Genomic DNA, 20,431 nt, shown 5'->3' on the forward strand with positions numbered 1-20,431 from the left:
ATCACTTAGATTCCACCCACACCTGCCTAAATAACCCAGAAAACCACCAGAAGACTAGCAGAATGGACTCTCTGGAGCCAAGTGTAGATGAGAGGACCATGGACGAGGTTAGGAAGGGCAGAGAGGTGGTGAACACTACACGGACTGGCAGGAGGGAGCCAGGGTGGTGGTGGGGAACCCGCCCCGCAAGGCAGGGCCCCGAAATCTGGCTTGCAAAAGTGGAGGGGCCGGATGGAGTGTGTTCTGACAGCCATTAGGACTTAACATCTAGAATGTTAAAAGTCAACAGCTCTGCTCAGAGAGCAGGAGGGCGAGAGGACATGGAAGGAGAGTTGTTGAGCCCCAGAAGGAGCTCAGCTTGGCGGGGAACAAAGGCCGCCAAGAAAGCACCATCTCCCTCTCCCAATCCCCAGCAGAAATCCCAAAGGGAACCAGTTCTGTCATTGAACTTGCTTGCACCGCGCAAACACCCAGCGCTGTGCTTCTGTGGATTCATCCTTCCAGTGGGTCTGCCTCCCTCCCGGTTGCTGCAGGGTCCCTCTTGCAGGAGACCACTGACAGCAAAGTGAGCTGAGCCTGCCACTCTTGCCCCTGTGCACCTTGCAGATCCACCCTGGCTAATATGCCAGATCTCATCAAAGCAGCACCACAAGCCTGGCAGTGTGCAAGTAGCCCAGACAGGGGCCACACCACTCCACAGTGAGTCCTGCCCCTGAGAGGGTGGAAGAGAAGGTACACACCAGTCTGACTGTGGCCCCAGCGGTGGGCTGGGGACAGGCATCGAGTCTGACTGCGGCCCTGCCCACCAAAACAAGTTACTTCAGACAGCACAGGGGAAGTGCCCTGCAGTTCCGTGCCATCCAAGGACTATCCAAAATGACAAAACAGAAGAATTCTCCTCAAAAGAAACTCCGGGAAGTAGCAACAGCTAACGAATTGATCAAAAATGATTTAATATAATGGAACAAGAATTGAGAATAATAGTCATAAAATTAATCACTGGGCTTGCAAAAAGTATAGAGGGCAGCAGACAATCTATTGCTACAGAGATCAAGGGACTAAGAAATAGTAAGGAGGAGCTAAAAAATGCTATAAATGAGGTTCAAAATAAAATGGAGGCGACCACAGCTCGGATTGCAGAGGCAGAGGAGAGAATATGTGAATTAGAAGATAAAATTATGGAAAAAGAAGAAGCTGAGAAAAAGAGATTAAAAAAATCCAGGATGATGAGGGGAGAATTAGAGAACTAAGTGATGCAATGAAACAGAACAATATCCATATAATAGGAATGCCAGAAGAGAGAGAGAAAGGAGCTGAAGGTGTACTTGAACAAATCATAGCGGCGTACTTCCCTGATCTGGGGAAGGTAAAAGGCATTGAAACCCAAGAGGCACAGAGAACTCCCTTCAGACGTAACTTGAATCAATCTTCTGCATGACATATCATAGTGAAACTGGCAAAATACAAGGATAAAGAGAAAATTCTGAAAGCAGCTAGGGATAAACACGCTCTAACATATAAGGGGAGACCCATAAGACTAGTGGCAGACCTATCTACTGAAACTTGGCAGGCCAGAAAGGAATGGCAGGAAATCTTCAATGTGATGAACAGAAAAAAATATGCAGCCAAGAATCCTTTATCCAGCAAGTCTGTCATTCAGAATAGAAGGAGAGATAAAGGTCTCCCCAAACAAACAAAAACTGAAGGAATTCATCACCACTAAACCAGCCCTACAAGAGATCCAAGGGGATTCTGTGAGTGAAATGTTGCAAGGACCACAAAGTACCAGAGACATCACTACAAGCATGAAACCTACAGACATCACTATGACTCTAAACCCATTTCTTTTGATAATAACACTGAATGTAAATTGACTAAATGTTCCAACCAAAAGACATAGGGTACCAGAATGGATTAAAAAAACAAGACTCACCTATTTGCTGTCTACAAGAGACTCATTTTAGACCTGAGGACACCTTCAGATTGATAGTGAGGGATGGAGAACTATCTATCATGTTACTGGAAGTCAAAAGAAAGCTGGAGTAGCCATACTTATATCAGACAAACGACTTTAAATTAAAGGTTGTAACAAGAGATGAAGAAGGGCATTATATAATAATCACAGGGTCCATCCATCAGGAGGAGCTAACAATTATAAATGTCTATAGCTGAATATGGGAGCCCCCAAATATATAAAACAATCACAAACATAAGCAACCTTATTGATAAGAATGTGGTAATTGTAGGGGACTTTAATACTCCGCTTCCAACAATGGATAGATCATCTAGACAGACGGTCAATAAAGAAACAAGGGCCCTGAATGATACATTGGATCAGATGGACTTGATAGATATATTTAGAACTCTGCATCCCAAAGCAACAGAATATACTTTCTTCTCGAGTTAACATGGAATATTCTCCAAGATAGATCACATACTGGGTCACAAAACAGTCCTTCATAAGTATAAAAGAATTGAGATCATACCATGCACACTTTCAGACCACAATGCTATGAAGCTTGAAATCAACCACAGGAAAAAGTCTGGAAAACCTCCAAAAGCATGGAGGTTAAAGAACACCCTACTAAAGAATGAATGAGTCAACCAGGCAATTAGAGAAGAAATTAAAAAATATATGGGAACAAATGATTATGAAAATAAAACAATCCAAACGCTTTGGGATGCAGCAAAGGCAGTCCTGAGAGGAGAATACATTGCAATCCAGGCCTATCTCAAGAAACAGGAAAAATCCAAAATACAAAATCTAACAGCACACCTAAAGGAAATAGAACCAGAACTGCAAAGACACTCCAGACCCAGCAGAAGAGAAATATTAAAGATCAGAGCAGAAATAAACAATATAGAATCTAAAAAACCTGTAGAGCAGATCAATGAAACCAAGAGTTGGTTTTTTGAAAACATAAACAAAATTGGTAAACCTCTAGCCAGGCTTCTCAAAAAGATAAAGGAGATGACCCAAATAGATAAAATCATGAATGAAAATGGAATTATTACAACCAATCCCTCAGAAATACAAGCAATTATCAGGAAATACTATGAAAAATTGTATGCCAACAAACTGGACAACCTGGAAGAAATGGACAAATTCCTAAGCACCCACACACTTCCAAAACTCAAACAGGAAGAAATAAAAAACTTGAACAGAGCCATAACCAGCGAAGAAATTGTATCAGTAATCAAAAATTTCCCAACAAATAAGAGTCCAGGACCAGATGGCTTCCCAGGGGAATTCTACCAGATGTTTAAAGCAGAGAGAATACCTATCCTCCTCAAGCTGTTTCAAAAAACAGAAAGGGGAGGAAAACTTCCAGACTCATTCTATGAAGCCAGCATTACTTTGATTCCAAAATCAGACAGAGACCCAGCAAAAAAAGAGAACTACAGGCCAATAACCTTGATGAATATGGATGCAAAAATTCTCAATAAGATACTAGCAAATCAAATTCAACAGCATATAAGAATTATTCACCATGATCAAGTGGGATTCATTCCTGGGCTGCAGGGCTGGTTCAACATTCGCAAATCAATCAATGTGATACATCACATTAATAAAAGAAAAGATAAGAATCATATGATTCTGTCAATTGCAGAAAAAGCATTTGACAAAATTCAGCATCCTTTCTTGATAAAAATCCTTGAGAAAGTTGGGATAGAAGGAACATACTTAAACATCATAAAAGCCATTTATGAAAAGCCCACAGCTAATATCATACTCAATGGGGAATAACTGAGAGCTTTCCCCCTGAGATCAGGAACACGACAGGGATGTCCACTCTCACCACTGTTGTTTAACATAGTATTGGAAGTGCTAGCATCAGCAATCCGACAACAAAAGGAAATCAAAGGCATCCAAATTGGCAAAGATGAAGTCAAGCTTTCACTTTTTGCAGATGACATGACATTATACTTGGAAAACCTGATAGACTTCACCAAAAGTCTACTGGAACTGATACATGAATTCAGTAAAGTCGCAGGATACAAAATCAATGTACAGAAATCAGTTGCATTCTTATACAGTAATGATGAAGCAACAGAAAGACAAATAAAGAAACTGATCCCATTCACAACTGCACCAAGAATCATAAAGTACCTAGGAATAAACCTAACCAAAGATGTAAATGATCTGTATGCTGAAAACTATAGAAAGCTTATGAAAGAAATTGAAGAAGATATAAAGAAATGGAAAAACATTCCGTGCTCATGGATTAGAAGAATAAATATTGTTAAAATGTCAATACTACCCAAAGCTATCTACACATTCAATACAATCCCAAACAAAATTGCACCAGTATTCTTCTCGAAGCTAGAACAAGCAATCCTAAAATTTGTACGGAACCACAAAAGACCCCAAATAGACAAAGTAATTTTGAAGAAGAAGACCAAAGCAGGAGGCATCACAATCCCAGACTTTAGCCTCCACTACAAAGCTGTAATCGTCAAGACAGCATGGTATTGGCACAAAAACAGACACACAGGCCAATGGAATAGAATAGAAACCCCAGAATTAGACCCACAAAAGTATGGCCTATTAATCTTTAACAAAGCAGGAAAGAATATCCAATGGAAAAAAGACAGTGTCTTTAACAAATGGTGCTGGGAGAACTGGACAGCAACATGCAAAAGGATGAAACTAGACCACTTTCTTACACCATTCACAAAAACAAACTCAAAATGAATAAAGGACCTGAATGTGAGACAGGAAACCATCAAAACCCTAGAGGAGAAAGCAGGAAAAAACCTCTCTGACCTCAGCTGCAGGAATTTCTTACTTGACACATCCCCAAAGACAAGGGAATTAAAAGCAAAAATGAACTACTGGGACCTCATGAAGATAAAAAGCTTCTGTACTGCCAATGAAACAATCAACAAAACTAAAAGGCAACCAACAGACTGGGAAAAGATATTTGCAAATGACACATCGGACAAAGGGCTAGTATCCAAAATCTTTAAAGAGCTCACCAAACTCCACACCCAAAATACAAAGAATCCAGTGAAGAAATGGGCAGAAAACATGCATAGACACTTCTCTAAAGAAGACGTCCAGATGGCCAACAGGCACATAAAAAAATGCTCAACATCGCTCCTCATCAGGGAAATACAAATTGAAACCAGTCAGATACCACCTCACACCAGTCAGAGTGGCTGAAATGAACAAATCAGGGTATTATAGATGCTGGTGAGGATGTGGAGAAATGGGAACACTCTTGCACTCTTGGTGGGAATGCAAACTGGTGCAGCTCCTCTGGAAAACAGTGTGGAGGTTCCTCAAAATATTAAAAACAGATCTACCTTATGACCCAGCAATAGCACTGCTAGGAATTTACCCAACGGATACAGGAGTGCTGATGCATGGGGGCACTTGTACCCCAATGTTTATAGTAGCACTGTCAACAATAGCCAAATTATGGAAAAAGACTAAATGTCCATCAACTGATGAATGGATATAGAAATTGTGGTTTATATACACAAGGAATACTACTTGGCAATGAGAAAGAATGAAATATGGTCTTTTGCAGCAACGTGGATGGAACTGGAGACTGTTATGCTAAGTGAAATAAGTCATACAGAGAAAAACAAATACCATATGTTTTCACTCTTATGGGGATCACGAGAAACTTAACAGAAGACCATGGGGGAGGGAAATGAGAAAAAAAAGAGGTTAGAGAGGGAGGGAGCCAAAACACAAGAGACTCTTCAAAACTGAGAACAAATGAGGGTTGGTGGGGGGTGGGAGGGAGGGGAGGGAAGGGTGGGTGATGGGTATTGAGAAGGGCACCTGTTGGGATGAGCACTGCATGTTGTATGGAAACCAATTTGACAATAAGTTTCATATTAAAAAAAAAAGAAAAATAGAGGAAACAAAAGCAGAAATGACAGTGGGGACTTACTAGCAAAGTTATAGAACTAAAAAAATAAAAAATAAAAAAAAAAATAAGAGAATACTGTGAACAGTTACATGCCCACAAATTAAATAACCTAGGCAAAATCCAAATGGAGAAATTCTAGAAATATTCAAATTACTAAAACTGAATCAAGAAAAAAATGAAAACATCTGAACAAATCTATAATAAGATCTATAAAAAGAGATTGAATAAGTAAACAAAAATCTCCCAGCCACAACGAAAAGAACCCAGGGTCAGATGGTTTCAGTGGTTAATTCTATCACAAAGAATAATGAACTACAGTTGTCCTGAAATGCTTCCCAAAACACAAGAGTAAGCACTTCTTAATTTATTTTATGAAGTATTACCTTGATACCAACATTAAGACAAAGATACCAAAGAAAGCTATAGACCAATATCATAAATGAAGATAGATGCAAAATTCTTCAACAACAAAGTACTACTAAACTAAGTCCAATACAATAGCATATTAAGAGAATAACCTAGTAAGATTTATCCCAAGACTGCAGTGTGAGATACCATACTACAAGGTGAAAGTCAAAGTGATACAGCATAACCAGAAATTGAAGGAAAGAAACAGTATGATCATTTCAATTGATATAGAAAAAAATTTTTTTGATAAAATCCATCACGCTTTCATGGTAAAGACACTCACAAAATTAGGAACTGAAGCGAACTTCATTAACAGGATAAAGATAATTTATAAGAAAAACCACAGCTAACACCATACTTAATAATGAATGACTTCATGGAGAAAGACTGAATGCTTTTAACCTGAGATCAGGAACAGGATAAGGAAGCCTAGTTTTAACATTGCTATTCTACTTTATATTGGAGGATCTAGCCAGAGAAGTTAGTCAAGACAAATAAATAAAAGGCAAACAAATTGGGAAGGAAGAAGTAAAACAATTCCATTTACAGATGGCATGATTCTATATATAGAAAATACCAAAGAATGCACAAAGAAACTAAGAGCTAATAAGTAAATATAGCAAACTTGCAGGGCACAAGATAAATGGAAAAATGTCAGTGGTGGTTCTATATATACCAGCAAAGACCAATACGAAAAGGAAATCAACAAAGCAATTACATTGATACCAGCATTTAAAGAATACAGTACATAGGAATAATTTCACCAAAAAGGCAAGACTTATTAGTACACTGTTTACTATACTATAAATTAAAAAAAAAATTGCTGAAAAACAAACAAAAAAGATAGCTAAATAAATGGAAAGATATCCTATGTTCATGGATTGGAAGGCTTATCATAAGGTTAGGATGACAATACTACCCACAGTGATCAAAAGATTCACTGAAAACCCTATAAAAACCCCAGTGGACTTCTTTTGCAGAAATAGAAAAGGTGATCATCAAGTTCATATGGAATTTCAAAGAGCCTCCATCAGCCAAAACTATATTTAAAGAGAAAAAACAAATTTGGAGGACCCACACTTTGTTATTTCAGAACAACTTGAAAGCTATAGTAATCAAAACAGTGCGGTACTGGCATAAGAACAAAAATAAATCAATAGTATGGAATTGAGAGTGTGGAAATAAACACATCTATGGTTAATTGATTTTTGACAAGGGTTCGAAAGCCATTAATAGGGAAATAATATTTTCTTCAACAAATGGTGGTATATATCCATATGCAAAAGAATGGAAATGGACACCTACTTTATACCCTATTCAAAACTTAACTCAAAACTGAATGACTACCTAAATAAAAAGCCAAAACCATAAAACTGTTAATAGAAAACATGGAAATAAATCTTTATGACCTTGGAATTGGCAATGATTGTTAGATATGACATCAAAAGCATGAGCAAAAACAGGAAAAACAGATAAATGAAACTTCATCAAAAATTTCAAACTTCTGTGCATCCAAGGTCATTATTAAGAAAATGAAAAAAACAAAACAAAACTATAGAATGTGGGAAAAACTTGCAAAACATACATGTGATAATAGTCTAGTATCCAGAACATATAAAAAAGACTTGTAAATCAACAAAAAAAGACAAAAAGCCTAATTAAAAAATGGGCAAAGTGTAGGGAAGATGGCGGCTTAGGAGGACGCTGGGCTCACCGCGCGTCCTGCTGATCACTTAGATTCCACCTACACCTGCCTAAATAACCCAGAAAACCGCCAGAGGATTAGCAGAACGGAGTCTCCGGAGCCAAGCGCAGACGAGAGGACCACGGAAGAGGGTAGGAAGGGCGGCTAGGCAGTGCGCGCTCCACAGACTGGCGAGAGGGAGCCGGGGCGGAGGGGCGGCCCGCGGCCAAGCAGAGTCCCCGAGTCTGGCTGGCAAAAGCAGAGGGGCCTGACGGACTGTGTTCCGACAGCAAGCGCGACTTAGCGTCTGGGAGGTCATAAGTTAACAGCTCTGCTCAGAAAGCGGGAAGGCTGGAGGACAAAGGGAGGGAGAGCTGCTGAGCCCCCGGACAACAGAGCTCACCTTGGCGGGGAACAAAGGCGCTCGCCAGCGCCATCTCCCCCGCCCATCCCCCAGCCAAAATCCCAAAGGGAACCAGTTCCTGCCAGGGAACTTGCTCGCTCCGCGCAAACACCCAACTCTGTGCTTCTGTGGAGCCAAACCTCCGGCAGCGGATCTGACTCCCTCCCGCTGCCACAGGGCCTCTCCTGAAGTGGATCACCTAAGGAGAAGCGAGCTAAGCCTGCCCCTCCTGCCCCCGTGGACCTTGCCTACCCACCCCAGCTAATACGCCAGATCCCCAGCACCACAAGCCTGGCAGTGTGCAAGTCGCCCAGACGAACCATGCCACCCCACAGTGAATCCCGCCCCTAGGAGGGGTAAAGAGAAGGCACACACCAGTCTGACTGTGGCCCCAGCGGTGGGCTGGGGGCAGACATCAGGGCGGACTGCGGCCCCGCCCACCAACTCCAGTTATACACCACAGCACAGGGGAAGTGCCCTGCAGGTCCGCCGCACCACTCCAGGGACTATCCAAAATGACCAAACGGAAGAATTCCCCTCAGAAGAATCTCCAGGAAATAACAACAGCTAATGAACTGATCAAAAAGGATTTAAATAATATAACAGAAAGTGAATTTAGAATAATAGTCATAAAATTAATCGCTGGGCTTGAAAACAGTATAGAGGACAGCAGAGAATCTCTTGCTACAGAGATCAAGGGACTAAGGAACAGTCACGAGGAGCTGAAAAACGCTTTAAACGAAATGCAAAACAAAATGGAAATGACGACGGCTCGGATTGAAGAGGCAGAGGAGAGAATAGGTGAACTAGAAGATAAAGTTATGGAAAAAGAGAGATAAAAAAATCCAGGAGTATGAGGGGAAAATTAGAGAACTAAGTGATACACTAAAAAGAAATAATATACACATAATTGGTATCCCAGAGGAGGAAGAGAGAGGGAAAGGTGCTGAAGGGGTACTTGAAGAAATAATAGCTGAGAACTTCCCTGAACTGGGGAAGGAAAAAGGCATTGAAATCCAAGAGGCACAGAGAACTCCCTTCAGACGTAACTTGAATCGATCTTCTGCACGACATATCATAGTGAAACTGGCAAAATACAAGGATAAAGAGAAAATTCTGAAAGCAGCAAGGGATAAACGTGCCCTCACATATAAAGGGAGACCTATAAGACTCGTGACTGATCTCTCTTTTGAAACTTGGCAGGCCAGAAAGGATTGGCACGAGATCTTCAGTGTGCTAAACAGAAAAAAACATGCAGCCGAGAATCCTTTATCCAGCAAGTCTGTCATTTAGAATAGAAGGAGAGATAAAGGTCTTCCCAAACAAACAAAAACTGAAGGAATTTGTCACCACAAAACCAGCCCTACAAGAGATCCTAAGGGGGATCCTGTGAGACAAAGTACCAGAGACATCACTACAAGCATAAAACATACAGACATCACAATGACTCTAAACCCGTATCTTTCTATAATAACACTGAATGTAAATGGATTAAATGCGCCAACCAAAAGACATAGGGTATCAGAATGGATAAAAAAACAAGACCCATCTATTTGCTGTCTACAAGAGACTCATTTTAGATCTGAGGACACCTTTAGATTGAGAGTGAGGGGATGGAGAACTATTTATCATGCTACTGGAAGCCAAAAGAAAGCTGGAGTAGCCATACTTATATCAGACAAACTAGACTTTAAATTAAAGGCTGTAACAAGAGATGAAGAAGGGCATTATATAATAATTACAGGGTCTATCCATCAGGAAGAGCTAAAAATTATAATTGTCTATGCGCCAAATACCGTAGCCCCCAAATATATAAAACAATTATTCATAAACATAAGCAACCTTATTGATAAGAATATGGTGATTGCAGGGGACTTTAACACCCCACTTACAGAAATGGATAGATCATCTAGACACACGGTCAATAAAGAAACAAGGGCCCTGAATGATACATTGGATCAGACGGACTTGACAGATATATTTAGAACTCTGCATCCCAAAGCAACAGAATATACTTTCTTCTCAAGTGCACATGGAACATTCTCCAAGATAGATCATATACTGGGTCACAAAACAGCCCTTCATGAGTTTACAAGAATTGAAATTATACCATGCATACTTTCAGACCACAATGCTATGAAGCTTGAAATCAACCACAGGAAAAAGTCTGGAAAACCTCCAAAAGCATGGAGGTTAAAGAACACCCTACTAACGAATGAGTGGGTCAACCAGGCAATTAAGAAGAAATTAAAAAATATATGGAAACAAACGAAAATGAAAATACAACAATCCAAACACTTTGGGATGTAGCGAAGGCAGTCCTGAGAGGAAAATACATCGCAATCCAAGCCTATCTCAAGAAACAGGAAAATCCCAAATACAAAATCTAACAGCACACCTAAAGGAAATAGAGGCAGAACAGCAAAGGCAGCCTAAACCCAGCAGAAGAAGAGAAATAATAAAGATCAGAGCAGAAATAAACAATATAGAATCTAAAAAAACTGTAGAGCAGATCAACGAAACCAAGAGTTGGTTTTTTGAAAAAATTAACAAAATTGGTAAACCTCTAGCCAGGCTTCTCAAAAAGAAAAGGGAGAGGACCCAAATAGATAAAATCATGAATGAAAATGGAATTATTACAACCAATCCCTCAGAGATACAAACAATTATCAGGGAATACTATGAAAAATTATATGCCAACAAATTGGACAACCTGGAAGAAATGGACAAATTCCTAAACACCCACACTCTTCCAAAACTCAATCAGGAGGAAATAGAAAGCTTGAACAGAGCCATAACCAGTGAAGAAATTGAATCGGTTATCAAAAATCTCCAAACAAATAAGAGTCCAGGACCAGATGGCTTCCCAGGGGAGTTCTACCAGACATTTAAAGCAGAGATAATACCTATCCTTCTTAAGGTATTCCAAGAAATAGAAAGGGAAGGAAAACTTCCAGACTCATTCTATGAAGCCAGTATTACTTTGATTCCTAAACCAGACAGAGACCCAGTAGAAAAAGAGAACTACAGGCCAATATCCCTGATGAATATGGATGCAAAAATTCTCAATAAGATACTAGCAAATCGAATTCAACAGCATATAAAAAGAATTATTCACCATGATCAAGTGGGATTCATTCCTGGGATGCAGGGCTGGTTCAACATTCACAAATCAATCAACGTAATACATCACATTAATAAAAAAAAAAAAAAAGAGAAGAACCATATGATCCTGTCAATCGATGCAGATAAGGCCTTTGACAAAATCCATCACCCTTTCTTAATAAAAACTCTTGAGAAAGTCGGGATAGAAGGAACATACTTACACATCATAAAAGCCATTTATGAAAAGCCCACAGCTAACATCATCCTCAACGGGGAAAAACTGAGAGCTTTTTCCTTGAGATCAGGAACACGACAGGGATGCCCACTCTCACCGCTGTTGTTTAACATAGTGTTGGAAGTTCTAGCATCAGTAATCAGACAACAAAAGGAAATCAAAGGCATCAAAATTGGCAAAGATGAAGTCAAGCTTTCGCTTTTTGCAGATGACATGATATTATACATGGAAAATCCGACAGACTCCACCAAAAGTCTGCTAGAACTGATACATGAATTCAGCAAAGTTGCAGGATACAAAATCAATGTACAGAAATCAGTTGCATTCTTATACACTAACAATGAAGCAACAGAAAGACAAATAAAGAAACTGATCCCATTCGCAATTGCACCAAGAAGCATAAAATACCTAGGAATAAATCTAACCAAAGATGTAAAAGATCTGTATGCTGAAAACTATAGAAAGCTTATGAAGGTATTGAAGAAGCCATAAAGAAATGGAAAAACATTCCATGCTCATGGATTGGAAGAATAAATATTGTCAAAATGTCAACACTACCCAAAGCTGTCTACACATTCAATGCAATCCCAATCAAAATTGCACCAGCATTCTTCTCGAAACTAAAACAAGCAATCCTAAAATTCATATGGAACCACAAAAGGCCCCGAATAGCCAAAGTAATTTTGAAGAAGAAGACCAAAGCAGGAGGCATCACAATCCCAGACTTTAGCCTCAACTACAAAGCTGTAATCATCAAGACAGCATGGTATTGGCACAAAAACAGATACATAGACCAATGGAATAGAATAGAAACCCCAGAACTAGACCCACAAACGTATGGCCAACTCATCTTTGACAAAGCAGGAAAGAACATCCAATGGAAAAAAGACAGTCTCTTTAACAAATGGTGCTGGGAGAACTGGACAGCAACATGCAGAAGGTTGAAACTAGACCACTTTCTCACACCATTCACAAAAATAAATTCAAAATGGGTAAAGGACCTGAATGTGAAACAGGAAACCATCAAAACCCTAGAGGAGAAAGCAGGAAAAGATCTCTCTGACCTCAGCCATAGCAATCTCTTACTCGACACATCCCCAAAGGCAAGGGAATTAAAAGCAAAAGTGAATTACTGGGACCTTATGAAGATAAAAAGCTTCTGCACAGCAAAGGAAACAACCAACAAAACTAAAAGGCAACCAACGGAATGGGAAAAGATATTTGCAAATGACATATCGGACAAAGGGCTAGTATGCAAAATCTATAAAGAGCTCACCAAACTCCACACCCAAAAAACAAATAACTCAGTGAAGAAATGGGCAGAAAACATGAATAGACACTTCTCTAAAGAAGACATCCGGATGGGCAACAGGCACTTGAAAAGATGTTCAATGTCGCTCCTTATCAGGGAAATACAAATCAAAACCACACTCAGATATCACCTCATGCAAGTCAGAGTGGCTAAAATGAACAAATCAGGAGACTATAGATGCTGGAGAGAGTGTGGAGAAATGGGAACCCTCTTGCACTGTTGGTGGGAATGCAAATTGGTGCAGCCGCTCTGGAAAGCAGTGTGGAGGTTCCTCAGAAAATTAAAAATAGACCTACCCTATGACCCAGCAATAGCACTGCTAGGAATTTACCCAAGGGATACAGGAGTACTGATGCATAGGGGTACTTGTACCCCAATGTTTATAGCAGCACTCTCAACAATAGCCAAATTATGGAAAGAGCCTAAATGTCCATCAACTGATGAATGGATAAAGAAATTGTGGTTTATATACACAATGGAATACTACGTGGCAATGAGAAAGAATGAAATATGGCCTTTTGTAGCAACGTGGATGGAACTGGAGAGTGTGATGCTAAGTGAAATAAGCCATACAGAGAAAGACAGATATCATATGGTTTCACTCTTATGTGGATCCTGAGAAACTTAACAGAAACCCATGGGGGAGGGGAAGGAAAAAAAAAAAAAAAGAGGTTAGAGTGGGAGAGAGCCAAAGCATAAGAGACTGTTAAAAACTGAGAACAAACTGAGGGTTGATGGGGGGTGGGAAGGAAGGGAGGGTGGGTGATGGGTATTGAGGAGGGCACCTTTTGGGATGAGCACTGGGTGTTGTATGGAAACCAATTTGACAATAAATTTCATGTATTGAAAAAAAAATGGGCAAAAAATTTGAACAGTCATTTCTCCATATAAGAAATACAAATGACTAAGTACATGAAAAGATGCTCAATATCATTGGTCATTAGCAAATTAAAATCATAGTGAGATACTAATTCATATCTACTATGATGGAAATGATAATGATGATAAATGGATAATAATATTGAAAGGATAAAGAAATGTTAGACTTTCATAAAGTCCTGATGGGAATACAAAATGTTCTACCTACTGTGGAAAATAGTTTGATAATTGCTTATAAAGTTAAATATGGAATTACCATATGACCCAGCAATTCCACTCCTAGGTGTATAGCTAAAAGAACTGAAAACAGGTACTCAAACAAATATCCGTGCATTAATGGCCAGTGCAGTACTGTTTTAATAGTCAAAATGTACAAACAATCCTAGTATCCGTAAACAGATTAATGAAAAAAACAAACTGTGGCATACATAATCCAGGATAATTTAGACATAAAACATTGACACATACTACAAACCAAATGACCCTGGAAAACATTATTTGAGGTGAAAGAAGTTAGAGACAAAAGGTTATTACATGATTCTGTGCAGAGCAGGTAAAACCATACAGATAGAAAACAAACAGGTGGTTGCACAAGTTGAAGGGAAGAAGGAAGAGACAGTATGTGCTTAATAGACAAGGACAGGTAAGGAGGTAATGTTTGGTTTGATTACAAGTTGTTGGTACTGGATAGAGGTCCTGGTTGCACAATTTTGTGTATGCAAAATGCCACTAAATCATTCACTTTTAAATGGTTAATTTTATGTTATGCAAATTTCACCTCATTTTAAAAAAACAGGATATATTATTACTCCCCAAATTCTGAGATATGAACAAAATCTAAACACGTTTTAAAACAAGTAAAACAGTTTTACTTCTGGGGAGCCTGGGTGGCTCAGTTGGTCTGACTCTTGATTTCGGTCAGGTCATGATTTCATGTTTTTGTGAGATTGAGCCCCACATTGGGCTCTTCTCTAACCTCACAGAGGCTGCTTGGGATTCTCTCTGTCCCTTTTTCTCTGCCCCTTCCCTGCTCATGTGTGTGCTTGTCTCTCTCAAAATAAACGCTTAATTTTTTTTTTTTTTTACTTCTGGAATGTATATGTTTTTGTTAAAATTATGTTTTAAAGTTGTAGTTCATGGTAGTGGCTATTAAAATCTAGCTATAATTTTCTGCATTTGCAAAAAACAAAAACAAACTATGCCTCATTTTATAATAAACTGAACTGGCCACATTTTTTTTTTATGTGTCTGTATTATTTCTATAGTAGAAAATCAAAATCTTCAACCTTCTAAACTGCATCAACTCCCTGAACCACTCAAAAGATTTTGTATAGTTAATTAGAATATGATAAAATGTACTTCTCACATGAGTAATTAGGCTCTGATATGCTTTTGGAAACTTTGTCTAATTTTGGCACTAGCATTCCATTGCATATTTGACATGCTCAATGCTAGGTGAATGTGAAAAAAAATGACAGTTTTTCCTTTTTCTCAATTTTTACAAATTTAAACCAGCCACACTGTTACTTAGGGACAAATAGACTCCATTGTTTGCAATTAACCAGCGGCACCCAAACTTTGCTTTCATGTTTCAGTAACAAAATATTATACACGCTGAAGGATACATTACAGTGTGGCCAGATAATTTATTGAAAACTTCAATTGTGTTTTGTTCTTCCTGCTGTAAGAGATCAGAATAATGAGAGGTATTCTACTTTCTTAATCATATGAAGATAGGTCTGTGTCATATTCAAGATCTGAGAGCTTTGCGAGGGACCATTTGAGTTATAGAGTCCATCCAAACAAAGTTAACCCCTTTATCTGTACAGACACATTTAAATTCTAGTTGGACAGCAATGCCAATGATAAGGACTTTTAAGAACCATGGCCTTGGAAATCACATAAGGCCCTGATTTGCCAAGCTTGACATATAAACAGAAGAGAGGTTGTCTTTAAGGATCTATGGAGGCTTAGACCGTGACAAAACCATCAGTGAATAATATATGTGATTAATTTGCTTTAAAGGATTAAAGAAATATGACATTTTGATACTTCAGTGTTATAAAGTCACATGTTTACTACAAGAGTATAAAGATTAAAGTGAAACTAAAGATAATGGTTTCAGAAGTAAGACAATTATATTTCTAAATTCTGTATTTTCATTAGAAAGACACACTGCTGTGTAAGAATACAGTTATACTTCTTAACTAGTGTGTGGCTTCATTCAACAATACGTTTCCTTGACTATTTTCCTAGGAGAAAAGAAAATGCTTAAAGGTACTGATGACCTCCTTTTTCTCTTCCTTAAATCTTCCACTGTCGTCATTATTGCCAAGTTTAAAACTGCTCTTTCTGTAGTTACTGCTTGAAAAATGTATTACGGCAGCGAAACATATTCTGCTTATACACTCTTATGTAGGCAAAAAGAAGGCTTGATGGCCAGTAAGCATAAAGAGAAACAAAGAAGTAACTTAAAAGCATGGATATAACCTAAAGGCTATGAAAACTTGATAGTTTAAGAAAGTAACAGATCAGAACACTGGAAGATGAACACAGATACCTCTCACTTTCTCAATGAATTTAAAAATTTTTTGATGTTTTATTTATTTATTTTTGAGAGACAGTGTGTGTGCAAGCAGAGGAGGGGTAGAGAGAGACAGATACCGAGAATTTGAAGCAGGCTCCAGGCTCTGAGCCGCAGAGCCCTACACAGGGCTTGAACTCACAAACTGTGAGATCATGACCTCAGCCAAAGTCAGTCACTTAACAGATGAGCCACCCAGGCACCCCTCTCATTTAGCTTTTACCTGGTGCTTCCGAACTAGCCACTGGATGCTAGGACTCATGATCTACCACTGATTCCTTCTTCAAGGTAAAGCATCATTTACAGCTGTACCAGGCCACGCTGATATAATGACAATATTCCCTCATCAGAAAATGTTACACGGGTTATGCAGACTGTCTGAAGTAGAATAATAAAGTTAATAAAATATTTCAAGGATTAACATGAAAACTTATCCTAAAACAGAAACACAATTTAAAAAATAAAAAAAGTTCCCCTCTTCCCTTTCAGCAGCCTTTTCTTTGTACGCTTGCATGCTGACTATGGTACTATGGCTGCCTGCGAATTATTCCATTTTGATAATAATTATTGATCCACAAAGAGAGATTGTAGTGACCTCCAAGGCTTCTATAAAATATTTCCCAATTGGCAATCTTTCACCACTACAAAATTAACTTGATTTCACATGGTGTAAGGTGTAAATCTCTAATTATGCTACGTTTCTGCACACGGTGCACTGGAATTATGATTGCTTACTTATGTGCTACGTTTTCCAGAGCACTGAATCATTACCAATTTAAGGGACGATTCAATAACTATCTATCAACAGTCACAGAAAACATAATGACCATTTTAATAGTGGTGGAGAGTGTCTACTAAATTATCTTGGGATAGTAAAGATATTTTATGTTTAGACTCTTTAAAACCACAAAATCACAGAAATCTCTGGTGTTTCTTGTTTCTCTCTCATTGATTGATTACCCATCCTGGGGCCTACTACACAACCTTCCTTGGAACATGAGATTAAAATAGTTCAGCTGGTTTTTATCTATATATGTTTGCAACGATTTAGGTATGTATTTTTCATAAGCCCAAATCATGTGACATTGCTCCCCACAAATTAAAGAACACATTTTCCTTGGACAGTACTTGACCGTGGCCCTCATTCCACATAAACTGCTGGATCATTTGATTAGAAGACAACACTATAGATAAGTGACAAAAGAAGGCAGTTAATTTTTTTAAAAAATGGCAAGGATTATTTTATTCAGTCTTCTAGAAGATAAAGTTCCTGGTCTCATATAAATATGACAATATATTTACTAAATATTTAGTAGACATTTTGAGAGGTTCACTTATCTTTCCAATTCTCAATTCTACAAGTTCAATTGCATGAAAATAAAGGTATATGTGGATGGGTGTTTAGATGATTTCCCAGATGGATAATTAATGAAACCCAAGCTTAGTGAGTATTGTTCATTTGAGGGAGCATTTATAGGCATCACATCCTGCCATAAAGGGGAGAACTGAAAAACCATCAACAAAGATTTTTCAAAATATAACATCGCTTTTTCTGTTACAAACATTTGTTGCTTTAATACCTATGACACTCTGAAGAAATTTATGCACATTTATTCCCATCAAAAGTAAAATTCATATTGTGAAGTCAAGTCTTTCACAAAGTATTATGAAATTCTCCGCAATTAGCACTAATTAGTACTTGAAGCAGAGATTTCATATCGAGGTTCAAAGAAGTAAATGACTAAGCCATGCTAGCACCTTCTATGCCTGGAGACAGCTCTGTGATTAGGGCGGAGCTTTATCAAACAAAATAAAACAAAACAAAAGCCAATGGGGACTTTGCTTGTTCCTGTCACCTAAAATATGGTCCAAACTACTAAGAGTAATTTACTCATGTAGCTAAAACAACTTAATACAGAACCCAAACAATTTTTGTATATGCATAATTTTTCTTAAACATACTTAATCATTCACTTGAGGAGAAAGGAGGAGTAACAAGTGTAATCACCTTCTATTAAAAACTTCTATTTCTACTAAATTTTTATTCCCCCAAGAGGGTTATTTACTGTTCTTCATAAAGCTAAGCTTTTACTTGCCATTTCACAAAAATTTTTCAACCAAAAAAAATTCTGCAAAAGTAGTTCTATAATATCCAGATTAATGATTTCTTATACTATTTTTAATTTCAATCCCTTGCAACTTATTCTTGAGGTAAAAATAAGATAGATTTAAAAATCCTTTTGTTGGGGAACCCTCTTGCACTATTGATGGGAATGCAAATTGGTGCAGCCACTCTGAAAAAGAGTGTGGAGTTTCCTCAAAAGATTAAAAATAGAACTACCCTATGATCAGCAATTGCGCTAGTAGAAATTTACCCAAAGGATACAGGAGTGCTTATTTGAAGGGCCACGTGCACCCCAATGTTTATAGCACTGTTATCAAATTATGGAAAGATCCCAAATGTCCACCAACTGATGAATGGATTAAGAAGATATGGTGTGTATGTATGTGTACACACACACACACACACACACACACACATGCACACACACACACTGGAATACTACTTGTCAATGAAGAAGAAGGAAATGTTGTCATTTGCAACAACGTGGATGGAACTAGACGGTATTATGCTAAGCGAAATAGGTTAGTCAGAGAAAGACAGAGATCATATGATTTCACTTATATGTGGAATCTGAGAAACTTAACATATGATCATAGGGGAAGGGTAGGAAAAATAAGATAAAAACAGAGAGGGAAACAAACCATAAGAGACTCTTACATACAGAGAACAAACTGAGGGTTGATTGGGGTAGGGAAAACGGGTGATAGCATTAAGGAGGGCACTTGTTGGGATGAGCACTGTGTATTGCATGTAAGTGGTGAGTCAATGGAATCTACTCCTGAAGCCAAGACTACACCGTATGTTAGCTAACTTGAGAATAAATAAAATAAAATAAGTTAATTAATTAAAATCCCTTTGTTGTTTATAGCTTCAGGCTACATTAGCTGAGGTAGTTCATTTAAAACTCCATTTACCTCAGCACATTTGTTCTAAAGTTCTCTCCTAATTCAAAGTCTTCACATAATTCAAGACATAGAACAGTACCAAAGAGAAAACCCTACTAAATCTAGGACCTCATTTGATGCAAATGGAATTAATCTAGGCTGAGTGTGGGGGTGCAAAGAACGCTGAGCTGGATTTGAGATTCCTCATTTTAAACTGTGATATAAAAGAAACATATAGTCTGCAGAAAATAAGTGGTTTGGATCTTAACCAAGCAACTGCATATGAAAACATTTTATTAGTTCTATGAGACCACAAAAGCGTTAGGTATTTTATGTGTGAATGTATATTGTATATATGCATGTATATGCCTACATGCCTATTATAAATGTATACAGTAGTCCTCCCTGATCCATGGGAGACATGTTCCAAGAACCTCAGTGGATTCCTAAATCATGGATAGTACCGAACCCTATATATTGTTTTTTCCTATACTTACATATCTGTGATAAAGTTTAATTTATAAATTAGAATAAGAGATTAACTATAGTAATAAATTAGAACAATTATAATAATATACTATAATAAAAGTTACATGAATGTGGTCTCTTCTCCCTCTACCTCAAAATATCTCACTATATTTATTCTTCCTCTTCTTGTGATAATGCTAGATGGTAAAACGCCTACATGATGGGATGAAGTGAGGTGAATGTCAGGCATTGTGATTTTCCGCGTTAAGCTGCTACTGGCCATCTGACAATACCACAGAAGGGGGATCATCTACTTCCAGACTGCGGTTGACTACAGTAACTGAAGCCATCGAAAGCAAAACCACGGATATTTTGATATTGCATATGATGATAAGAAAATGTCACACAAGTACTAAAGTCCATTGTGCTGCCTCTCAATACCTTATACCTCAAAGT

The 20,431-nt window shown here is 38.3% G+C and overlaps 1 protein-coding gene and 2 long non-coding RNA genes across 3 annotated transcripts in view; 1 reads left to right on the plus strand and 2 right to left on the minus strand.

The window, feature by feature from the left end:
• LOC122206939 overlaps positions 1–20,409 on the plus strand; it is a 71,222-nt gene extending 50,813 nt beyond the window's left edge. Inside the window, exon 4 of the long non-coding RNA XR_006196627.1 lies at positions 20,177–20,409. This is a non-coding gene — a long non-coding RNA (uncharacterized LOC122206939). The remainder of the gene's footprint in view (positions 1–20,176) is intronic.
• The window catches only part of PCLO (piccolo presynaptic cytomatrix protein), a 361,627-nt gene that overhangs the window by 111,778 nt on the left and 229,418 nt on the right, over positions 1–20,431 (minus strand). The gene's annotated exons all lie outside the window — the stretch shown is intronic.
• LOC122206947 lies at positions 1,752–15,977 on the minus strand. Its single transcript, XR_006196629.1, has 3 exons — positions 15,967–15,977; positions 3,122–3,124; positions 1,752–1,844 (listed from the first exon to the last, which is right to left on the minus strand). It is a non-coding gene; the product is annotated as an uncharacterized LOC122206947 (long non-coding RNA).

This window comes from Panthera leo, chromosome A2 (assembly GCF_018350215.1).
Source record: "Panthera leo isolate Ple1 chromosome A2, P.leo_Ple1_pat1.1, whole genome shotgun sequence".
Lineage (NCBI taxonomy): Eukaryota > Metazoa > Chordata > Mammalia > Carnivora > Felidae > Panthera > Panthera leo.